Raw genomic sequence first — 24036 nt, 5'->3', positions numbered from 1 at the left:
CACCAATGTGTCCTGGAACTCCACTTCTTCAGAGCCCTTCCCCACTAGGGAAAGAGAGAGACAGGCTGGGAGTATGGATAGACCTATCAATGCCTAAATTCAGCAGGGAAGCAATTACAGAAGCCAGACCTCCCACCTTCCTCATCCCACAATGACCTTGGGTCCATACTTCCAGGGGGTTAAAGAACAAGAAAGCTATCAGGGGAGGGGATGGGATACAGAGTTCAGGTGGTGGGAACTGTGTGGAGTTGTATCCCTCTTATCCTATGGTTTAGTCAATGTTTCCTTTTTATAAATAAAAAATTAAAAGAAAAAAAAAAAGAGTGATTGTGAGGGCCAAGTCCTGGCTCTGCCCAGGTGGTGGGATTTTAACAAAGTCAGCTCCTGGAGGGGCGGGCAGGGAGGGGTAAGACTTCCCAAAACGTCTGGCAACCAGGAAGGAAGTCTTTTGTTTCCAATGAAAACTTCAAACAAGAATCCACAGTCTAATGGACCCACATGCATCCCATCATCCCAATCTAATAATTAGTAAGATTTTGTCATGATTGTTCCAGCTGTCATGCTCCTCCCTCTTCCTTTTCTGAATATTTTATTTCATTAAAAAGTGTATATATCTATTTTAGATGTATTTATTGCAGAGGTAGATAGGGCCAGGCAAGAGCAGCACTCAGACACACGTGGTACAGGGGATTGAATTTGGGACCTCAAGTTAGCAAGTCCAGAGTTCTACCCACTGTACCACCTCCCAGGACTGTAATGAAAGATTTTAAAGCAAACCCCATACATGGTCATTTTGTCCTTGCATACTTGAGTATTTATTTCTGAAAATATGGATGTTTTCTTCCATTACTATAAAGCCATATCACAAAAAGGAAAGAAGGAGGAGCAGGAAGAGGAGGAGGGGATAGGAAGGGATAGGAAAGGCTCCCCACCTGTAGGGGAGTTGCTTCACAGGTAGTGAAGCAGGTCTGCAGGTGTCTGTCTTTCTCTTCCCCTCTCTGTCTTCCCCTCCTCTCTCTATTTCTCTCTGCCCTATCCAACAACGACAACATCAATAACAACAACAATAATAACTACAACAACAATAAAAAACAAAGGCAGCAAAAGGGAAAATAAATAAATATTTAAAAAAATAATATTGATTAGATGTCCATAGGTGTAGGGGATTACTTCTGGGCTCTCAGTTCTGTTCAGTTCTGGTCAGTGGGTTTATTCATGTTCCAGTACCAAGCAGTTTTGATGACAATGGCCTTATAATACAATTTGAGATCTGGGAGTGTGATGCGTCCAGTTCTGTTCTTTCTTCTCAAGATTGTTTGGCAATTCTAGGTCTTTTCTGGTTCCAGATAAACATTTGTAGCTTTTGTTCTATTCTCCTAAAAATGTGTTTGGGATCTTGATGGGGATAACATTAAATTTTAATATGGCTCTGGGTAGTATATTCATTTTAATGATGCTAATTCTTCCAACCCATGAATATAGAATATCTTTCCACTTCTTGTGTCTTTATTTATTTTCCCTTTTGTTGCCCTTGCTGTCTTTTTATTGTTGTTGTAGTTATTATTGTTGTTGTTATTGATGTCGTTGTTCTTAGGGCAGAGAGAAATGGAGATAGGAGGAGCACAGACCTGCTTCACTGCCTGTGAAGTGACTCCCCTGCAGTTGGGTAGCCGGGGCCTCGAACCTGGATTCGCTTAACCCGCTGCGCTACTGCCTGACTCCCTGTGTCTTTTTTTCTATTTCCTTATATAGTGACACATAATTTTCAGTATACAAGTTAGTGACACATAATTTTCAGTATACAAGTCTTTCACTTCTTTGGTTAGGTTTATTCCTAGATATTTCATTGTTTTTGTTGCTATAGTAAAAGGAATTGATTTCTGGATTTCATCTTTTTCTAACTTAGTGTTTGCATAGAGGAATGCCACTGACTTTTGAATGTTAATTTTGTAGCCTGACACCTTACTGTATTGCCTGATGATTTCCAAAAGCTTCTTGCTGGATTCTTTAGTTTTTTTTCTGTGTATACTATCATGTCATCTGCAAATAGGGAGAGTTGGATTTCTTCTCTTCCAATCTGTACCCCTTTAATTCCTTGCTCCTGCCTGATTGCTATGGTAAGAACATCCAACACTATGTTGAATGTAGTGAGCAGCCCTGTCTAGTACCTGATCTGAGGGGAAATGCTTCCAGTTTTTCACCATTGAGTATGATGTTGGCTGTAGGTTTGGTATATATGGACTCCACTATCTCAAAGAATTTTTCCATCTATTCCCATTTTTTGTAGTGTTTTGATCATAAAGAGATGTTGTATTGTGTCAAAGGCTTTCTCTTCATCTATTGATATGACCATGTGGGTTTTGGTCTTGCATTTATTGATGTGGTGGATCACACTGACTGATTTACTAAAGCAGGGAATATTAATGACGACTTTGCTACCTTACAGGCTAGTGCATGAGTGCACTACTCTTGTTTCTAATAATGACAACACAGTGATGATGAAATAAAGCAGGGGCTTGGGAGGTGGAGCTGTGGAGAAAGTTGGATGGGGAGATAGCAAAATGACTATGCAAAAAGACTTTCATGCTGGAGGCTCTGAAGTTCTCCACCCTACCCTATATTCCCTCCTTGGCCCCCCCCCACCCCCCAATCAGGAACCAGAGAAAAAAGTGTTGAACTCTTGAGCATGAGGTCCCAACTTTGATTCCTACACCACATGGACCAGAATGGTGCTCTGGTGCTTTCTCTCTGTCATTCATAAATCTTTTTTTTGTTATTGTTATTGTAGTTATTACTGTTGTTGTTATTGATGTTGCTGTTGTTAGATAGGACAGAGAGAAATGGAGAGAGGAGAGGAAGACAGAGAGGGGGAGAGAAAGAGAAAGACCCCTGTAGCTCTGCTTCACCACCTGTGAAACGACTCCCCTGCAGGTCAGGAGCCCGGGCTTGAACCGGGATCCTTACGCCGGTCCTTGCGATTCGTGTCACGTGTGTTTAACCCGCTGCGCTACCGCTCGACTCCTGTTCTTTTTTCTTTTCTTTCTTTCTTGATTTTTTTTTTTTTGCAAGTTCCTTTGCTTTAGTCATCTGTATTCCATATGAGTGAAAGTATCTGGTAGTTGTCTTTTACCTCTTATTTTTTAGGATAATCACCTCCAATTCCATCTATTTTGTTCCAAATGAAACAGTCTCATTTTTTTTATTGATGTGTAATGCTCCATTTTGTATATATCTCACAATTTCTTTATCCAGTCATCTGTCCTTGGGCATATAGGTTGTTTCCATATGTTGGCTACTGTGAATAAAGCACATACCCTGGAGTAAATCTAACAAAAGGAGTGAAAGACCTCTACAGTGAAAACTATAGGACATTGCTCAAAGGAATAGAGAGAGACACAAGGAAGAATATCCTCAATCATAGGTAGGAAAAGTAATTTTTATTTATTTATTCATTCCTTTTTGTTGCCCTTGTTTTATTGTTGTAGTTATTATTGTTGCTGTTGATGCCATTGTTGTTCGATAGGACAGAGAGAAATGGAGAGAGGAGCGGAAGACAGAGAAGGGGAGAGAAAGATAGACACCTGTAGACCTGCTTCACTGCTTGTGAAGCGACTCCCCTGCAGGTAGGGAGCCGGGGGCTCAAACTGGGATCCTTACACCAGTCCTTGCGGTTTGCACCACGTGCGCTTAACCTGCTGTGCTACCGCCTGACTCCTGGGAAAAGTAATTATTGTCAAGATGGCTATTCTTCCTGAAGTAATTTATATATGGATATTTAAAGAAAACCCAATTAAAATCCCAAATTCATTTGCTCTTTACTCCAATCCTGTGATTGGTAGGTGTGGGAATGAGGGTCTTAAAGGGAGGAGGTGCCTCCCTAGGAACAGGCCCCAGGTAGCTGACTGGTCTCTTGGTGGGGGCAGAAAGCCCTGTGCTGTGTGGGGAACTAAAGGTCCCTTTAGCTGAGTGCTGCCAACCTCTTGGCATCATGGGAACATACTGTTTGCAAGCAACAGGCATCAGGTTTGGTAGTCTTGGCCTCAACAGTTCACTGGAAGGATAAGGTGTAGCTCATGGAATGAACAGGAAGGAAGGAGTCTGGAAGGAAAGAGTGTGGCAGCCCTGGGCCTTCAAGGCAGTAATTGCTCTGAAATTCCTCCCTCATTCCCTGCCCTAATACTCTCCTCTCGCACCCACCAGGAATCTACTCTGCCCTTTTCTTCCCCTCCCTCCCTCCCTCCATTCATTTTTCTCTCTCTTTCTTCTACCCTTCCTTCTTTCCTTTTTTTTTTTTTTGTAGATAGAAAGGGAGAAAGTAACCACAGCACTGAGGCTTTCTTCAACACAGCAAGGGCTGGTTTTTTGAACCTGAGTCACGCACATGGCAAAGCAGTGCGCTATCCAAGTGAGCTATCACACCAACCCTTTTGCCAATTTTCCCATCGACTTTCTGAGAGGCAGAAGCTGGAGAGACTGGGGAGAGAGCTCCAAGGGGCCAGCCGGCCAGCCTGGCCCTGCCCTCTGCCCACTGTGGCTGGGATAGTGCAACACTTTCTTGAAGGTTTCCAGAGAGCCGGACTGTGCCAGGTCTTCTTAAAAGAGTGAAACCGAGAGGGAGCTGAAGGGGGTTCCCCAAAAAGAACTCAGCCGGCTTTGGTTTTCACACTGTAATTTTGCCTCTGGCCCTCATCGTATGAGTCACATGTGAAAGTCTCTTGTTTTGTAAAGCCTGTGTCTGCTGCCACCACCGCCCTCACAGCAGCTGCCACCTCTAGGCAAGAGTGGGGAGCTCTGGCCACCAGCAGGACCCCTGTCTTGGCTGCTTGCAGCTATGAAAGCCAAGTACTGGGGACAGTGCTGGGGGATTTTTCATCCTTTGTGCCACATGCAAGTAGCAGTAAATATAATGCAAATGAGTGGCTGCCATCTGAAGCCCAGCTCACTGTGCTGGGGACTTGGCTTGGGCTGGCCTGGCCTCCCAGAAAATGCTCAGCTCAGAGATAGCCCTGGCCTTCCCAGAGCCACTGTCTCATCCTCTCCTCCCAGGAAGAGGGGGGAGGTCTTCTGCCAGGGTTTGAATCCCAAAGGCCTAAAATTTTTGTGCCAAAAATTGGTCAGGCATAAGGATTCAATTCACAAATAAAAGGGATTCTGCTGCCTCTGTTTTTTCTCTCTGTAGCTGAGGTACAGGGCTGAGCACACAGGCCCTTATAGATTGACCCCAAGACCGCAGTTTGGGATGTGGGGCAGACCCTGCCCATTTGGCCCCTGCCTATTTGGCCCCAGTCCTCACCTGGACAGTGAGGGGCAGGGGCTGGGAAGGCTGACTCCAGGGATGAGGTGGGGGGTGGCTGTCTAACAGCTGGTGGAGCCTATGGGGACTCCCAAACTTGATATTCTGTCTCCCTCAGTGAGGAGCATGAGTGGAAGGAGAGGGGCCCTGTAGGCTGCAGCCTCCTCACTGTACCTCAAAAACAGAAGGCTTTAACTTCTGGGGAGTTAGGGACAATTCTGTTACAGAGGATAAGCTAGAACATTCTGAGCCAGGTCCAGCCTGTTGTTTTCTGGTGACCCATATTATGGTCCTTCTGCCCCCCCCCCCCAAAGTTCTAGCAGTCTGGATTGGATCTGAAGCACTCAAGTCCCTACCTGGTAAGTTTCCATCATCTCCTTCTTGTGTGCCTGGCTCTCTGCTTCCATTCCTCCTCCCTTCCCACTGTCCGACTCAGTTTCTCCTACACTGTATACCCCCACCCCCAGCCAGCACCAGCAGACTCTGCCTTATGCAGCACCCTGTAGGACAGGAGCCAGGAGCCAGGAGCCAGGAGCCTGGAGCCTGGAGCCTGGAGCCTGGAGCCAGGAGCCTGGAGCCTGGAGCCAGGAGCCTGGAGCCTGGAGCCTGGAGCCAGGAGCCTGGAGCCTGGAGCCAGGAGCCTGGAGCCTGGAGCCTGGAGCCAGGAGCCTGGAGCCTGGAGCCTGGAGCCTGGGCTGGCTTGCCAGTGCCCTAAATAGACTCCGATTCTGGAGCCATAGACACAAACTTGAGTTTGGTGCAGCCTGACTGGGTTCTCTGCCTCTGCCTTCAGGGCTGAGACCTTGGATTTGTCTTCTCTGCAGTGGCCCAGCCCCTCTGGGAGAGTCTCCAGGGGTGAGGGTAGGTGCTGGGCTGGCCATGGTTACATTGGAAGCCAGGTTTCTCTGAGTGACAAGAGGGGGCTGCTGGTCAGGGCCACCCCTACCTGTCCAGACACAGAGATTGGGAGGGTGAGAGGCAGCGGGTAGCAGACACTGGCAGAGGGCTGGTCTAAGAGAGAGAACAAGGTGTGGGGATCTCAGTGATCGAGTGCTCAGGGCCTTGGGCCACTGGTACAAAAGATGACACAGCCATTGTGGCTTGGGAGGTGGTGCAGTGGATAAAATGCTGGACTCTCAAGCGTGAAGTCCTGAGTCTGATCCCCTGTAGAACAGTGATGTCTGGTTTCTCTTTTTCTCTCTTCTATCTCTCTCATTAATAATAATAACAACAATAACAACACAGCTGTGTCGTCTGGGACTAGTGGTCACTCTGGACATACACTGCTGCTTCGGGCCAGCCTGGTGCCCAGAGGAGCATCCCAGGGCCTCACCCCAGCAGCCGCTGGGTCATGGGCTGGATATGTGGAGCAGCAAGGATCAAGTACCCTCCATCCAGCCTTTGGAATGAGCTCTTCAGGGTAAATCAAGGTAGCCTGGTCTTCCAGCTGTAGCTGGAAACACACCCTCACCACTTCAACATCCCAAGAGCTCTTTAGGTGAGTTTTGTGTTATGGCCCTTCTGGGTGAAGCTTTTGAGGAACTGTTTTAAAAGCCTTTAAACACTGCCCCCCTTCACCCCCCACCTCCAAAAAGAAAAAAAAACCCTCAGTGAGTTGTCATAGAGATGCTGGAGAGGCAAAACAGAACTAATGAGCTCGGCTGGGCCTTTTGTGTTCCCGAATGTTTTCCATTTTGAGCCCCTAATGTGTAATTAGAGAGATTATCTAGCAGGGACTATTTCCCCCCCTTTATTACAAATTAATTTCAAAACCAAATTCTGAGGTTACACGGTGATTGTATTTGTTAATCAATCCAACCTGGGTTTCCTTCCAAAAGAAAACAGGATGTCATTGTTAAAATGTTAGGACGAGGTGATGCCAGAGTGGCTAGTGGGAATGTATTCTAGGGACCACAGACCTCCAGCAGTAACATCAATCCCCCAGAGCCTACACTCTCCTGAGAAGGGGTTGCAAGCCTTTGGCCAGGCCCCAGTTTGACTGTGTGAGAACTCCAGGTGTCGGGAGCCTGGCGGTGGTGCACCTGGTTAAGTGCACATACAAGGGCCTGCTCAAGAACTCAGGTTCAGGGTCCTTGCTCCTCACCTGCAGGGGTCATTACATAAGCAGCGAAGCAGGTCTACAGGTGTCTATCTTTCTCTCCCCCTCTCTGTCTTCCCCTCGTAGTGCTGGCACCAAGCTCCAGTGATAACCCCTACATGTCTACCCCAACATGAGGAGATGGTAAGGGGTCGCCAGTCAGCCTTCATGTTTCTCTGTGTCTGGCTCTCTCAGTCTTGACACTACTGATGTTTCTGACCATGATATTCTTCATTCTGTGTTTGGGTTGGGGGTGGCGTCTGTCCTGTGCATTGTAGGATGTTTAGCAATGTCACAGACCTTTATCTTCCAGACAGACACTATCAGACACACACACACACACACACACACACACACACACACACACACACACACACACACACACACACATTGTTGTGTCAGCAAGTGTCTCTAGATGTTGCCAGATATCCTTTTGGGGACAAAAAGTACCCCAGCAGGCAACCACTGGGTTAAGATATAATACAGAGGGCTGGGGAGACAGCATAATGGTTATGAAAAAAACTTTTGGGGTAGGGGTAGATAGCATAATGGTTATGCAAAAAGGCTTTCCTGCCTGAGGCTTCAAAATCCCAGGTTCAGTCCTTTGCACCACCACAAGCCAGAGCTAAACAGTGCTCCAATAAACAAAATAAATAAATAAATAATAATAAACTAAAAAAAAAATATATATATATATATATATATATTAAAAAAAAACTTTAGTGCCTGAGGTTCGGATGTCCCTGTTTCAAGGCCCACTACCACCATAAACCAGAGCTGAGCAGTGCTCTTGTAGGAACAAACAATAACAACAACAAAACTAAACCCCCCAAACTAGGGGGTCTAGGCAGTGGCACACCTGGTTGAGTACCCACATTATTGTGCACAAGGACCCACATTCAAGCCTCCAGCTTCCACCTGCAGGGGGGATGCTTCCCAAGTGATGAAGCAGTGTTGCAGGTCTGTCTTTCTCTTTCTCTTCCCCTCCTCTCAATTCCTCTGTTGAGTGGGACTTACCAAAACTATTAAAAGGGCTGAGGAGATAGCATGTACCGGTAGCACAGCAGATTAAGCGCACGTGGCGCAAAGCACAAGGACCAGGGTAAGGATCTGGGTGGGTCCAGCCTCTGGCTCCCCACCTGCAGGGGAGTCGCTTCACAAGCAGTGAAGCAGGTCTGCAGGTGTCTATCTTTCTCTCCCCCCTCTCTGTCTTCCCCTCCTCTCTCCATTTCTCTCTGTCCTGTCCAACAATGACAACAACAATAATAACTACAACAAAAGGAATAAATAAAAACAAAAAGGAATAAATAAATATTTTTAAAAAACTAAAAAAAAAAAAGACTTTTGTGCCTGAGGATCTAACATCCCAGGTTCAATCTCTCTTTATTTTATTATTATTATTTGGATTTATTTATTATTGGATAGAGACAGAGAGAAATTGAGAGGGAAAGGGGAGATAGAGAGGGAGAGAGACAGAGAGACACCTGCAATCCTGCTTCACCACTTGTGAAACTTTCTCCTTGCAGGTAGGGACCAGGGGCTTGAACCTGGGTCCTTATGCACTGTGATGTGAACACTTAACCAGGTGTGCCACCACCTAGCCCCCTTATTATTTTTTAAAATTATCTTCTATTGATTGGATAGAGACCGTCAGAAAAGAAGAGGAAGGGGAAGATAGGAAGAGAGAGAGAGAGAGAGCTGGGTCCTTGCACATTGTAACATGTGCGTTCAACCAGGTGAGCCACTGCCCAGGCTCCTAGGTTCAATCTCTAGCACCACCATAAGCCAGAGCTGATCAGTGCTCTGGAAAACAAAAACATGATACATATTTATTGTAGAAAATAAGACAACAGCTGGGGAGATATCATAATGGTTATATGAAAGACTAATGTCTGAGGTTCTGAGGTCTCAGGTTCAGTCTCCAGCACCACCATAAGCCAGAGCTGAGCAATGGTCAAAAAGAAAAGACAGGGAGTCGGGTGGTAGTGCAGTGGGTTAAGCGGAGGTGGCGAAAGCGCAAGGACCGGTGTAATGATCCCGGTTCGAGCCCCAGCTCCCCACCTGTACTGGAGTCGCTTCACAAGTGGTAAAGCAGGTCTGCCTGCAGGTGTCTATCTTTCTCTCCGTCTTCCCCTCCTCTCTCCATTTCTCTCTGTCGTATCCAACAACGCCGACATCAATAACAACAACAACAATAATGACAACAATAAAACAACAAGGGCAACAAAAGGGAATAAATTAAATAAATAAATAAAAATTTTTAAAAAAGGAAAGACAAAGGGGGTTGGGCGGTAGCGCAGCGGGTTAAGCGCATGTGGCGTGAAGCGCAAGGATGGCTTAAGGATCCCGGTGCTAGCTCCCGGCTCCCGACCTACAGGGAGTCCCTTCACAAGCAGTGAAGCAGCTCTGCAGGTGTCTTTCTGTCCCCTTCTCTGTCTTCCCCTCCTCTCTCCATTTCACTCTGTCCTATCCAACAATGACGACATCAATAACAACAATAATAACTACAACAATAACAACAAGGGCAACAGAAGGGAAAATAAATATATACAATTTTTTTAAAAAAAGAAAGACAAGAAAGGAAAGGAAAAGAAGAGAAAAAATATAAAGTAAAATAAAAAGTAACCCAATGAAGTTATATAGTAAATAAAGCATTGGATTCAAGAACATAAGGTCCTGAGTTCAGTCTGCAGCAACACATGCTGGAGTGATGATCTGGTTTTCTTCCCACCTCTGTTAATAAATAACTAAATGAAGAAGGAGGAGGAGAAGATAGAGGAGAAGAAGAAGGAGGAGGAGGAGAAGGTAGAGGAGAAGAAGGAGGAGGAGGAGGAGGAGGAGGAGGAGGAGAAGGAGGAGGAGGAGGAGGAGGAGGAGGAGGAGGAGGAGGAGGAGGAGGAGGAGGAGGAGGAGGAGAAGAAGAAGAAGAAGAAGAAGAAGAAGAAGAAGAAGAAGAAGAAGAAGAAGAAGAAGAAGAAGAAGAAGAAGAAGAAGAAGAAGAAGAAGAAGAAGAAGAAGGGAAAAGATAAGCAGCTGGGGAAATGGCCTACTTGGTAGAGCACTGGATTTGGATGCCTGAGGTTCCTTGTTTCCATTCCCAGAAGCACTTGAACCAGGGTGTAATCTTGTGTCTCTTTGCCTCATGTGAGACTATTTCTTTCATATGTAATAAATAAAATCCATTTTTAGAATTTTCATTTTTCCCTCTTTTTTTATTAGTGATTTACAAATTACAAAATAACAGGTGTATAATTCCACACTGTTCCCACCACCAGAGCTCTGTGTCCCAATTAAAATACATTTTTAGGGGCAGGGGTAGATAGCATAATGGTTATGCAAACAGACTCTCATGCCTGAGGCTCTGTCAAGTCCTAGGTTCAATCCCCTGCACCACCATAAGCCAGAGCTGAGCAGTGTTCTGGTTAAAAAAAAAAAAAAAAAAAAAAGATTAAAAGAATACATTTAAAAATATTTAATTAATTATTTTTATTTTTATTTTTTTAATAATTTATTTCTTTATTGGGGAATTAATGCTTTACATTCAACAGTAAATACAATAGTTTGTACATGCATAACATTCCCCAGATTCCCATTTAACAATACAACTATGTCATTCATCATCTTTCATGGACCTGTATTCTCCCCACCCACCCACCCACCCCAGAGTCTTTTACTTTGGTGTAATACTCCAATTCCATTTCAGGTTCGACTTGTGTTTTCTTTTCTAATCTTGTTTTTCAACTTCGGCCTGAGAGTGAGATCATCCCATATTCATCCTTCTGTTTCTGACTTATTTCATTCAACATGATTTTTTCTTTTTCTTTTTTTTAGGACAGAGAGAAATGGAGAGGAGGGGAAGACAGAGAGGAGGAGAGAAAGATAGACACCTGCAGACCTGCTTCACCGCCTGTGAAGCGACTCCCTTGCAGGTGGGGAGCCGGGGTTCGAACCGGGATCCTTATGCCGGTCCTTGTGCTTTGCGCCACCTGCGCTTAACCCGCTGCGCTACAGCCCGACTCCCCCAACATGATTTTTTCAAGGTCCATCCAAGATCGGCTGAAAATGGTGAAGTCACCATTTTTTACAGCTGAGTAGTATTCCATTGTGTATATAGACCACAACTTGCTCAGCCACTCATCTGTTGTTGGACACCTGGGTTGCTTCCAGGTTTTGGCTATTACAGATTGTGCTGCCAAGAACATATGTGTACACAGATCTTTTTGGATGGATGTGTTGGGTTCCTTAGGATATATCCCCAGGAGGGGAATTGCAGGGTCATAGGGTAGGTCCATTTCTAGCCTTCTGAGAGTTCTCCACAGAGGTTGGACCAATTGACATTCCCACCAGCAGTGCAGGAGGGTTCCTTTGAGCCCACACCCTCTCCAGCATTTGCTGCTGTTACCTTTTCTGATGTGTGACATTCTCACAGGAGTGAAGTGATATCTCATTGTTGTCTTTATTTGCATTTCTCTGACAATCAGAGACTTGGAGCATTTTTTCATGTGTTTCTCGGCCTTTTGGATCTCTTCTGTGGTGAATATTCTTTTTTTTTTTTTTTTTAAATATTTTTATTTATTTATGAGAAAGATAGGAGGAGAGAGAAAGAACCAGACATTACTCTGGCACATGTGCTGCTGGGGATTGAACTTGCGACCTCATGCTTGAGAGTCCAAAGCTTTATCACTGTGCCACTTCCCAGACCACACTGTGGTGAATATTCTGTCCAAGTCCTCCCCCTATTTTTGGATGGGGTTATTTGTTGTCTTGTTGTTGAGTCTGGCAAGCTCTTTATATATGTTGGTTATCTGATGTATGGCATGTAAAGATCTTCTCCCATTCTGTGAGGGGTCTCTTGGTTTGGGTAGTGGTTTCTTTTGCTGTGAAGAAGCTTTTTAATTTGATGTAGTCCCATAGGTTTATACTTGTCTTAGTCTTCCTTGTAATTGGATTTGTTTCATTGAAAATGTCTTTAAAATTTATGCGGAAAAAAGTTCTGCCAATATTTTCCTCTAAGTATCTGATAGTTTGTGGTCTAACATCCAAGTCCTTGATCCACTTGGAATTTAATTTTGTATTTAGTGAAATACAGTGATTCAGTTTCATTCTTCTGCATGTTTCAACCCATTGTTTCCAACACCATTTGTTGAAGAGACTCTGCTTTCCCCATGTAATAGTCTGGGCCCCTTTGTCAAAGATTAGATGTCCATACGTGTGGGGCCTCATTTCTGGGCTCTCAATTCTATTCCACTGGTCAGTGTGTCTGTTCATGTTCCAGTACCAAGCAGTTTTGATGACAATGGCCCTATAATACAGTTTGAGATCTGGGAGTGTGATGCCTCCGGTTCTGTTCTTTTTTCTCAAGATTGTTTTGGCAATTCTAGGTCTTTTCTGGTTCCAGATAAACATTTGTAGCATTTGTTCTATTCTCCTAAAAAATGTGCTTGGGATCTTGATGGGGATAGCATTAAATTTGTAGATGGCTCTGGGTAATATATTCATTTTGATGATGTTAATTCTTCCAACCCATGAACATGGAATATCTTTCCACTTCTTTGTGTCTTTTTCAATTTCTTTGAGTAGTGACTCATAATTTTCAGTATACAAGTCTTTCACTTCTTTGGTTAGGTTTACTCCTAGATATTTTATTGTTTTTGTTGCTATAGAAAAAGGAACTGATTTCTGGATTTCAATTTCTTCTAACTTAGTGTTTGCATAGAGGAATGCCACTGACTTTTGAATGTTAATTTTTTTTTTCCTCCAGGGTTATTGCTGGGCTCGGTGCCTGCACCATGAATCCACTGCTCCTGGAGGCCACTTTTCCCCCTTTTGTTGCCCTTGTTGTTGTAGCCTCCTTTGTGGTTATTATTATTGCCATTGTTGATGTTGTTCGTTGTTGGATAGGACAGAGAGAAATGGAGAGAGGAGGGGAAGACAGAGAGGGGGAGAGAAAGATAAGACACCTGCAGACCTGCTTCACCGCCTGTGAAGCGACTCCCCTGCAGGTGGGGAGCTGGGGGCTCGAACCGGGATCCTTATGCCGGTCCTTGCACTTTGCGCCACATGCGCTTAACCCATTGCACCACTGCCCGACCCCCTGAATGTTAATTTTATAGCGGGACACATTACTGTATTGCCTGATGATTTCCAAAAGCTTCTTGCTGGATTCCTTAGGTTTTTCCATGTATACTATCATGTCATCTGCAAATAAGGAGAGTTTGACTTCTTCTCTTCAAATCTGTATGCCTTTAATTCCTTGCTCCTGCCTGATTGCTATGGCAAGAACTTCCAACACTATGTTGAATAGTAATGGTGATAGTGGGCAGCCTTGTCTGGTACCTGATCTGAGGGGAAATGCTTCCAGTTTTTCACCATTGAGTATGATGTTGGCTGTAGGTTTGCTATATATAGGCTCCACTATCTTCAGGAATTTTACATCTATTCCCATTAAAAATATTTAATTTATTTATTCCTTTTTGTTGCCCTTGTTGTTTTACTGTTGTAGTCATTATTGCTGTTGTTATTGATGTCGTCGTTGTTGGATAGGACAGAGAGAAATGGAGAGAGGAGGGGAAGACAGAGAGGGGGAGAGAAAGACAGATACCTGCAGACCTGCTTCACCACTTGTAAAGCGACTCCCCTGCAGGTGGGGAACTGGGGGCTCGAACCGGGAGCCTTAAGCCAGTCCTCGTGCTTTGCGCCATGTGCACTTATCCCATAAAATACATTTTTTAACATGTATTTATTTATTCCCTTTTGTTGCCCTTGTTGTTTTATTGTTGTAGTTATTATTACTGTTGCCACCATTGTTGGATAGGACAGAGAGAAATGGAAAGAGGAGGGGGAGACAGAGAGGGGGAGAGAAAGACAGACACCTGCAGACCTGCTTCACTGCCTGTTTGGGGGCTCAAATTGGGATCCTTACGGTCCTTTGCTTTGCATGTGCTTAACCTGCTGTGCTACCACCCGACTCCCCACATTTTTTTTTAAAGGGCTGAGTAGACAATATAGTGATCCAGCAAAAGACTTTCATACCTGAGGCTCCAAGATCCAAGGTTCAGTCTCTTGCATCACCATAAACCAGAGCTAAGCAGTTGTTTGGTAAGATTAAAAACAAAACAAAACAATAACAAACAACAAAAAACTAATTAAAAAAAAAGAATCTTTTGCATAATCACCATGCTGCTTCCCTGGCACCACCAGCACCTCATTCTACACATCAAGGGCCTGGGGAATGGATGTGACTATTCACCCAGCAGTGACCTTGCTATGAGGACTCACACCCACACCACTGTACTGTCCACACATGTCACCCCAGCTCCCGTCTGCTCCTGCTCCGCCAGTCTTGGGGTGTGCTGTGTGGGATTGTGTCCTGGTAGTCAGGCCTGGAGCAGAGCCCACGTTGCACGGAGGGTGACCAGAGTGCTCAGGAACTGGGCACCAGGTGGAGAAAGTGCTGAAGCTGAGGTGGGTGCGGCTCTCTCCAGTGGGTCTGATGAAAATGGGCTCTTTCCCAGGAAAGCTGCCCACATAGGTCCTGTCTGCACCAGTCTTACAAAGTCTGGTTAGAGACTTCTGGGTGTAGGATTTCTCTGAGGATTCCTGATCAGAGATTTCCTTTCCTTTCTCCCTGGAATACTTGTTAGGGCCCTGGGAAGACTGGACATAGCCCTTCCCCTTTGCACAGAACAGTGCTGTCAGGTACAGGAAGGAGCAACTGGAGAGCAGGGAAGTGTACTTTAAGGGATCGTTATATCTATTCCATTAATTAATTAAGTTAATCCACGGGGGCCTTGAACTTGAGTGAGCCTACTGCTCATGGTGGGCTTTTTTTCCCTTTTAATTTCAGATAGATAGATAGAGGGGGAGAGAGAGAGAGAGAGAGAGAGAGAGAGAGAGAGAGACCACAGCACCACTCCACTATGGAGCTTTCCCTGGTCTTAGTGCTTCTTGGTAATAGCCATGTTTTCAACTCTGTCTGTGACCCCTCTCTGTCATTTACCCATTGTTACTTTGGGGTGTTGGACTTCTTGGAAGTTTCTTTTTTAATTTATCAATTATGAAAAAGACATTGAAAATGAAGAGAGGAGGAGAGAGAGAGGGAGAAAGGGAGCGGGAAGAAAAAGAGGAAGAGGGAGAGAGAGAGAACCAGAGCACTGTTCAGCTTTGGTTAAAGTGATGCTGGGGACTGAACCTGGGACCTCGGGTACCTCAGGCATGTTACCAGCTGGTGCTCTGATAGGCTGGACTATTTTCCCAGTCTCTAATTTTTAGGATTTTGTAAGACTGTTTATCAAAACTACAGGAATATGCTTATGATCCAAATGATAAAGTTTAAAAAAACTATTAAATCTTCTTTTTAAATATTTATTTATTCATTTTCCCTTTTTGTTGCCCTTGTTTTATTATTATAGTTATTATTGTTGTTATTGATGTCGTCATTGTTGGATAGGACAGAGAGAAATAGAGAGAAGAGGGGAAGACAGAGAGGGGGAGAGGAAGATAGACTCCTGCAGACCTGCTTCACCACTTGTGAAGCGAATCCCCTGCAGGTGGGGAGCTGGGGGCTTGAACCGGGGTCCTTATGCCAGTCCTTGTGCTTTGCGCCACTTGTGCTTAACCGCTGCGCTACCACCCGACTCCCTAAATTTTTTATATTAGTGATTTAATATTGATTTACAAAATTATAAGATAACAGGGGTATAAGTCCACACTGTTCCCACCACCATTCCCTCTATAGAAACTGCAGTGGGGGAGCCAGGTAGCGGCGCAACTGGTTACGCACACACGTTACAATGCACAAGGACCCCCTGTCTCTCTGTCTCCCTGTCTATCTCTTCTTTCCTTCTCTATTTTTCTCTATTTCTATCCAATAATAATAATAAAAAAGAAACTGCAGTGATTCTCCCAAGGTCACAGATATGGGTTGACATATATATATATATGTCATGGATATATATATGGGTTGACATATATATATATATATATATATATATATATATATCCATTTTTCCTATGATCCTGCCTTTCTTCCTAAGTCACACTACTATTTATGACACTTAATTTTTTAATGTTTTTATTATCTTTATTTATTTATTGGCTAGAGACAGCCAGAAATCAAGTGGGAAGGAGGTGATAGAGAGGGAGAGAGACAGAGAGACACCTGCAGCCCTGCTTCACCACTTGCAAAGATTTCTCCCTGCAGGTGGTGACCACAGGCTCAAACCCGGGTCCTTGAGCACCATAATATGTGTGCTCAACTAGGTGCACCACCACCTGGCCCCTAACATCATATCTTCTCAATCTCTCCATGTTGCTCCAGATGGCAAAGAGTTCATCTTTTCATTGCAAAGTAGTAGTACATTAATTAATTTATTTAAAATATTTAATTTATTTATTAATGAGAGGGATAGGAGGAGAGAGAGAGCTAAAGAACCAGACATCACTCTGGTACATGTGCCACCGGGATGGAATTCAGGACCTCATGCTTGAGAGTCCAGTGCTTTATCCACTGTGCCACCTCCCGGACCACTGTATATACATTTATACACAGCCTTCCCTCAAGGAATATTTATGTACATATTCATTTGTCAGTGAAAATTTAGGTTGTTTTCAAATCGTGGCTATTGAGAATAATGCTAAGTCCACTGCACCACCATAAGCCAGAGCTGATTAATGCTCTAGTAAAAACAAACAAACAAACAAACAAACAAACACCAGAAAGAAATGTTACAATGAATATAGGAGTGCATGTGTCTTTTTGAATTAGTGTTTTTATATTCTTTAAAAATGTTTTAAAATCTTTATTTATTTGAAATAGAGACAGAGAGAAATTGTGAGAGGAGGGGGAAATAGTGTGGGAGAGAGACACCTGCAGACCTGCTTCACCACTTGTGAAGCTTTCCCCCTGCAGGTGGGGACCAGGGGCTTGAACCCGGATCCTTGTGCACTGTAGTGTGTGCGTTTAACCAGTTGTAACACCACCTGGCCCCAGGGTTTTTATATTCTTCAGGTAAATATTCAGTATATATTGAGAAGTAGACTAGCTGGGTCATATGTTATATCTACTCTTATTTATTTCAGCCGGAGCCCTGCTCAGCTTTGGTTTGTGGTGGTGCTGGGATTGAACCTGAGGTTTTAGATGCTTCAGGCACAAATTCTCTTTGTATAGCCACTATGCTGTCTCCCCAGTCCTCTAGTCTTAATTGTTATTATTTTTTAAAAAAACATTTAACTTAATTATTTTAATGAGAGATACAGAGAGGGGAAGAGAGACCAGAGCACTGCTCAGCTCTGGCTTATGGTAGTGCTGGGGATTGAACCTGGGACCTTGGAGCCTCAGGCATGAGTCTCTTTGCATAACCACTATGCTGTCTCCCCAGCCCTAGTCTTAATTATTTAAGGCATCTCCACCCCACTGTCTGCATAGCTTTTTAGAGGAGTGGAAGAGCAATGAGGTCCAGATCTCTGTTGCACCTTTGCCCCAGCTACCCTACTGGGCTCACTGGGAGACTTGTGAAGGTCCCAAGGGGAAGACCCTTGAGACTGGACTATGGGTTGAGACAGCTGCTCCTGGGAGAAAGGCCCCATTTCCTGTTTGTTAGAACAATGAGGTCTTTTTTGAGGTGCCAGCCTGGTTTCTGGGTTTGCTGCATGTTGTTACCTAGCTTTTCACCACACAGCTAACTACAGGAGTTCTCATTTACACAGACTCTAAGGTGAATTGTGCTCCTAGCCCCTTATGTGACACTGTGGTCCTTTTGGGCCCATGTGGAACCAGTGTCAGACTACTAGAACTGGCCTCTGCCTTCTTGTCACTGGGGGGGCCCTGGGGTTCTCACCTTGGCTAGGCCAGTCTAGGGCCATGTGCACAGTAGCTCCGGGAAGGTTGCCTTCATATCGAGACTAGCTTCTTGTTCATCTCAATTGGAGGTGCTGGGACCTTTTTCCCAGGGTAGCACTGCCAGGGCCAAGTCTGCAGATGTGAGTAAGAGAGGGGCTGAGTCAGTGTGGCAGCTGCCTTGAGTGCTGCATGAGGCCCATATTGCCTGAGAGTAGAGAGGTGGGATTAGCTTGCTTATCCTTGGGTCCCCAGGGTTGTGAGCAGAAGCCCAGAAGGGCCCAGCAGACCCTAAGTGTCCTAAGGGAACAGTGGGCATGGGTGTCCAGTGCTTCCTTGCTAGAGGCCAGCTCACCCAGCTGTGAGGTTAGAGAAAAGCCCCGAATATTGAGAACAGCCGTTAACCAGAAACCAACTGTTCCTTGTTCTGTGTAAATATTTCCACCTGTGCCCACCCTGTGATAACTATAAAAAGGTGGGGTGAAAAATGATCGGGGTCGCAGACTCTCCCCTCTCCCCTTGCGTAGAATGGTGTCAGTGGCCCAAGCTTAAGCTTGCTAATAAAGGCTCTTGCTATTGCATGTGATTCTGGTCTTCTTTCCGTGAGATCGGGACTCGAACCTCTGGGCATAACACCAGCCATGCTGACATTATTAGAGCGGGCTGGCTCTGTATCCTGTGAGGTCAGCTGACCTCCTCCCTGCATTTCCCTAACAGCTAGCATGGAGGGGTGGTGCGTCTGCCTGTGAAAAGGCAGGCACCCTTAGCTGATTGTGTGACATGGGTTGGGGAGGCTCAGGTCCCCACCCACCAAGACTGTGGATATATTCTTGCTGAGACCCCTGGTAGAGACATCTTCTGTAACCTGCCTCAGGTCCTCAAATGGTGGTGGTGGGGGGTAGGGAGATGGGGGAGTGTTCAGTCCTAGCTGACTTTGGAGCAGAAATGACAGCTTTGGGTGCTCTGTCACCTGGCCTAGAGGGAGATGCCCTGGGGGTCGGCTCCTCTGGTAAGCACAGAGAGGGCAGCATATCCTCTTCTTCAGTGAATCCACCCTCTCCCTCCCCCCAGGGAAACCTGTAAGAAAGGAAGCACACCCCTCACTGTAGCCTGAGTGAAACCTAGGAAGTGGTGCATTAGATAAAGCATTAGACTCTCAAACTAGAGGTTCTGAGTTCAATCCCTGACATTGCATGTGCCAGAGTAATGCCTTGGTTCTCCCTCTCTTTGCTCTCTGCCCTTTTCATTCTCAGTAATAAATAAACTAACTTCACCTCTTAATTTCTCTCTATCCTATTAAAAAAAAGTAGGGGTGGCAGTGGTAGTGTACTCTGTTAGGCACACACATCATCATGCACAAGGAGCCAGGTTCAAGCACCCAGTTCCCACCCGCAGGGAGAAAGTTTCACAAGCTGTGCTGTAGGTATCTTTCTCTTCCTCTCTATCCCCCTTCCCTCTCAATTTCTCTCTGTCCTATAAAAGAATAAAAACAAATTAAATAAAGTAAATAAATCTTTTGTTTCTTTTGTTGCCCTTATTGTTTTATTGTTGTCATAGTTATTGTTGTTATTGATGTCATCATTGTTGGATAGGACAGGGAGAAATGGAGAGAGGTGGGGAAGACAGAGGGGGAAAGAAAGATAGACACCTGCAGACCTGCTTCACCGCTTGTGAAAAGCAACTCCTCTGCAGGTGGGGAGCCGGGGGCTCAAACAGGAATCCTTAGGCAGGTCTTTGTGCTTGGCGCCATGCGTGCTTAACCCACTGCACTACTGCCCGACCCCAGTAAATAAATCTTTTTTTTAAAAAAAATACTTATTTATTTTCCCTTTTGTTGCCCTTGTTGTTTTATTGTTGTAGTTATTATTGTTGTTGTTATTGATGTCATCGTTGTTGGATAGGACAGAGAGAAATGGAGAGAGGAGGGGAAGACATAGGTGGAAAGAGAAAGACACCTGCAGACCTGCTTCACCACTTGTGAAGCGACTCCCCTGCAGGTGGGGAGTCCCGGGCTTGAACAGGGATCCTTAGGCGGGTCCTTTCGCTTTGAGTCACGTGCACTTAACCCGCTGTGCTATCACCCGACTCCCTAAATAAATCTTTTTTAAAAAAAGAGGGGGAGGGAAAGAAATACTTTTTTTTCTTCATTAGGGTTATTGCTGGGGCTCAGTGCCTGTACTACAAACCCACTGCTCCTAGAGGCCATTTTTTTTCCTTTTGTTGCCCTTGTTGTTTATCATTATTGTTGTTACTATTATTGTTGTTATTGCTGCCATTGTTGTTAGATAGAACAGAGAAATTTAGAGAGGACAGGATGATAGGGAGAAAGACACCTGCAGACCTGCTTCACCGCTCATGAAGTGACCCCTTTACAGGTGGGGAGCCGGGACTGAACCGGTATCCTTACGCTGGTCTTTGCGCTTTGTGTCATGTGCGCTTAACCCGCTGCCCTACCACCCAGCTTCTGGAAAGAAATACTTCTGTGCCTCTTGGTAGAGCCTGACCCCGGCACTGGTGCCTCATGGCTGCTGGTGGCTCTGGGGGTGCTGGCTATCTGATCCCCAGGCAGTGGGTGGAAGTCTAGGGCAGGAGGAGCTGGACTGCCTCTCTCCCAGAATTGACTGTGTGGCTTGGCAGTGCTGCTCAGTAGACCTGTCCCCATTGTGGGAATGGTGTCTGCTGGCTAGTACAGTGGTCACGAGTGCCTTGTTCCTCCTGAACACCAAGAAAGGGGTTAGCGGGACTTGGGAATTGCCTTTTTTTTTTTAAAAAAAATCTTTATTTATTTTGGATAGAGACAGAGAGAAATTGAGAGGGGAGGGAGATTCAGAGGGAGAGAGATGAGACATACACCTGCAGCACTGTTTCACCACTTGTAAAGCTTCTTCCTACCCTGCAGGTAGGGACTAGGATCTTGAGCCCAAGTCCTGCAAGTGTCAACCCGGCTTTGACCTAGCACGTTATGATTGGGCCCTCCTCAATCGCTATCGATCAGGCCATGGCCGGTGCGCCGCTATGTTCCATCGCTGGGGAGCCAGAGACGACCCGAACTGCCCCTGAGGCTACAGACAATGACCCACATAGTCAACGACTGCCACCTCTCCAGATTCAAAGGAGGTCTCGAAACTTTACATCAGGCTCAACCTGACGCTGTTGACTGGCTACGGAAGAAGGGCAAACGCTAGAAGACAAAGTCCTTGAGCATTGTAATTTGTGCACTCAACCAGGTGCATCACCACCTAGCTCCAGAAGCTGCCGTTTAGAAATCCTTTGCAAATATATATATATATATATATATATATATATATATATATATATATATATACACATAAGGTCTGGGTGGTGGTGCACCTGGTTTAGCGCACATGTTACAATGGACAAGGCCCTGGGTTCAAGCCCCTGGTCCCCTCCTGCAGGGGGAAAGCTTTGCGAGTGGTGAAGCAATGTTGCAGCTCTCTCTCTCTCCCTATCTATCATCCCCTTCTCTTTTGATTTCTGGCTGTCTATATTCAATAAATAAGTAAAGATAATAATTTTAAAAAATAGAATTCCTTTGCTATTGTTGCTGTTGTTCCAGGAGTGGAGCCCAAGGCCTCAGACTGGTAAAACCTATGCTCTACCACTGGGCCCCAGGCTTTCACTCACCATTCACTTTCCTTCTATAGCCACATGGGACTAGCTGGTTTGGGAAGCACACAGCTCCAGTCCCTGGGCCTCACTGGCCTCTGCCAGCTGCCTGTGCCCTCAGGGAGGGGAAGGGAGAACAGCTTCAGTTGTAGAATCTGGTCAACAATGATGCCAGGAGAGCCATAGTCCTGTGATAACATCCATGATTGAGAGGTCAGATTTCAGTCTGGGGAGCTGGCCTTCCTCCAGGATGTCTGAGAGACACATTCATTCTGTGTTCTGCAGTCAGTTGGGAGGTACTCAGCTCTGCAGGGACCCATTTGGTTTTATTTAAGCTCACATTTTCCAAAAATGTATTTGACCACAGCACCTCTTTTTCCAGGGCCTGCCTGTGGTTTTGTGACTCCTCAGAAAGGTCAGGCTCTGGAGGAAGTTTCCAGATGCATCCTGTGTTTCACTCCCCACCCCCAACCCCTCCAGAGCTTTTGGGTCAAATTGGAAACATTGCCCTGGGTTGTCCTGGCCCTTCTGGCCCGAATGGGTACCCAATAGTGGCAGTGGAAGGACCCATGACTGAGCTCTGCCCTGGACAGGGAAGCTGTGAGGTCCTGCAACTCCTTCCAGCTCTGTCCACTGGCTTCACCTCGGGGACTAGCTCCACCCCTGGGAAGTACAGAACAGCTGCTCCAATTCAAGTCTTTTCAAACTGCCACTTCTTACACTGACCACAGGGCTTGGGTCTAGTAGGCTCTAGGAAATTGTTCTAGTTTCAGGGGGCAGGGCAGTGGTGCACCAGGCTAAGCTCACATAATACAAAGCACAAGGACCCGTGCAAGGTCCGCACAAGGACCCATGCAAGGTCCTTGTACTTCGTGCCATGAGCACTTAACCCGCTGTACTACCACACGGCTCCCCCACCCTACCCTCTAAACCCTGGGATGCAGGTCTCTGCCAGGCATGGGTGCCTCTTTGCCGCCTACCCGACTATTTTGTATCTGACTGATACAAACCCTGATGCAAAACTGATACAAAACCTGGAACCCTTCCTTTTGATGCATTGGGAAATCTGAAGCCATGTCTGGGAGCATGGTCAGACCCTGTGAAAGGCATCATTTCAGATCTGGAGGCTGTGAACTAAGATGGGATTCTCTGCTCTGCCTAGCATGAGGACAACCTGCCCCCCTGGCCTCCCCACTCCAGTCCATGTTCCTGAGTCCTGATCAGTTTCCCTGTGGATACAACATGACAGGATATAATTTGAGGGTGCTGTGCTGGTAACACACACAGAGATGCATGTGTGGTGCTGTTCTCAAGTACACGTCCCTCATTGTACCACAGTACTCCTAATACAGGAAAATCCAGCCTGGCTGAAGACAGGCAGCCATCCTGAACCCACTCTGGAAAGCTAATGGCTTCACCTAGGGCATTTGAAATGGGTTCTTCTTGCATTGAACCTTTCAGAATCCAATTCAGCTCTAACAAGTGAGGTGCACCTGTGTTCCTGTGACTCATACCTGTACTCAGTCTTTTTTTTTTTTTTTCCTCCAGGGTTATTGCTGGGCTCGATGCCTGCATCATGAATCCACCGCTCCTGGAGGCCATTTTTCCCCCTTTTGTTGCCCTTGTTGTTATAGCCTCGTTGTGGTTATTATTATTGTCATTGTTGATGTTGTTCGTTGTTGGATAGGACAGAGAGAAATGGAGAGAGGAGGGGAAGACAGAGAGGGGGAGAGAAAGACAGACATCTGCAGACCTGCTTCACCGCCTGTGAAGCGACTCCCCTGCAGGTGGGGAGCCGGGGGCTTGAACCGGGTTCCTTACACCGGTCCTTGCACTATGCGCCACATGCGCTTAACCCACTGCACCACCGCCCGACCCCCCTATACTCAGTCTTGCCAAGGGCCAGGCAGCTTCCATTCTGACCCACAGAAAATTTCTAGGTGATTTGTAACTCAAGAGTCAGGAATCCATTAATCAACTTTATCCTGTGGAAGGATCATTGTGTCTTAGCTGAACACGGTCCTTGCTGCAGGTTAGTAAGCCCTGGTCAATGCTGTGACCTCTTAGACATGGGAATCTTAGCAGTGCCCTTAATTCTTGGAGAAGGCCAACCAAGAAAGAAAACTTGAATGACCGAGGAGGTAGCCCAGAAGTTAATGTGTATAACTGGCATATGTGAGG

Source organism: Erinaceus europaeus, chromosome 2, assembly GCF_950295315.1.
Source record: "Erinaceus europaeus chromosome 2, mEriEur2.1, whole genome shotgun sequence".
Taxonomy (NCBI): domain Eukaryota; kingdom Metazoa; phylum Chordata; class Mammalia; order Eulipotyphla; family Erinaceidae; genus Erinaceus; species Erinaceus europaeus.
The sequence above is the reverse complement of the archived record's forward strand: the minus strand, read 5'-3'. Positions refer to the sequence as shown.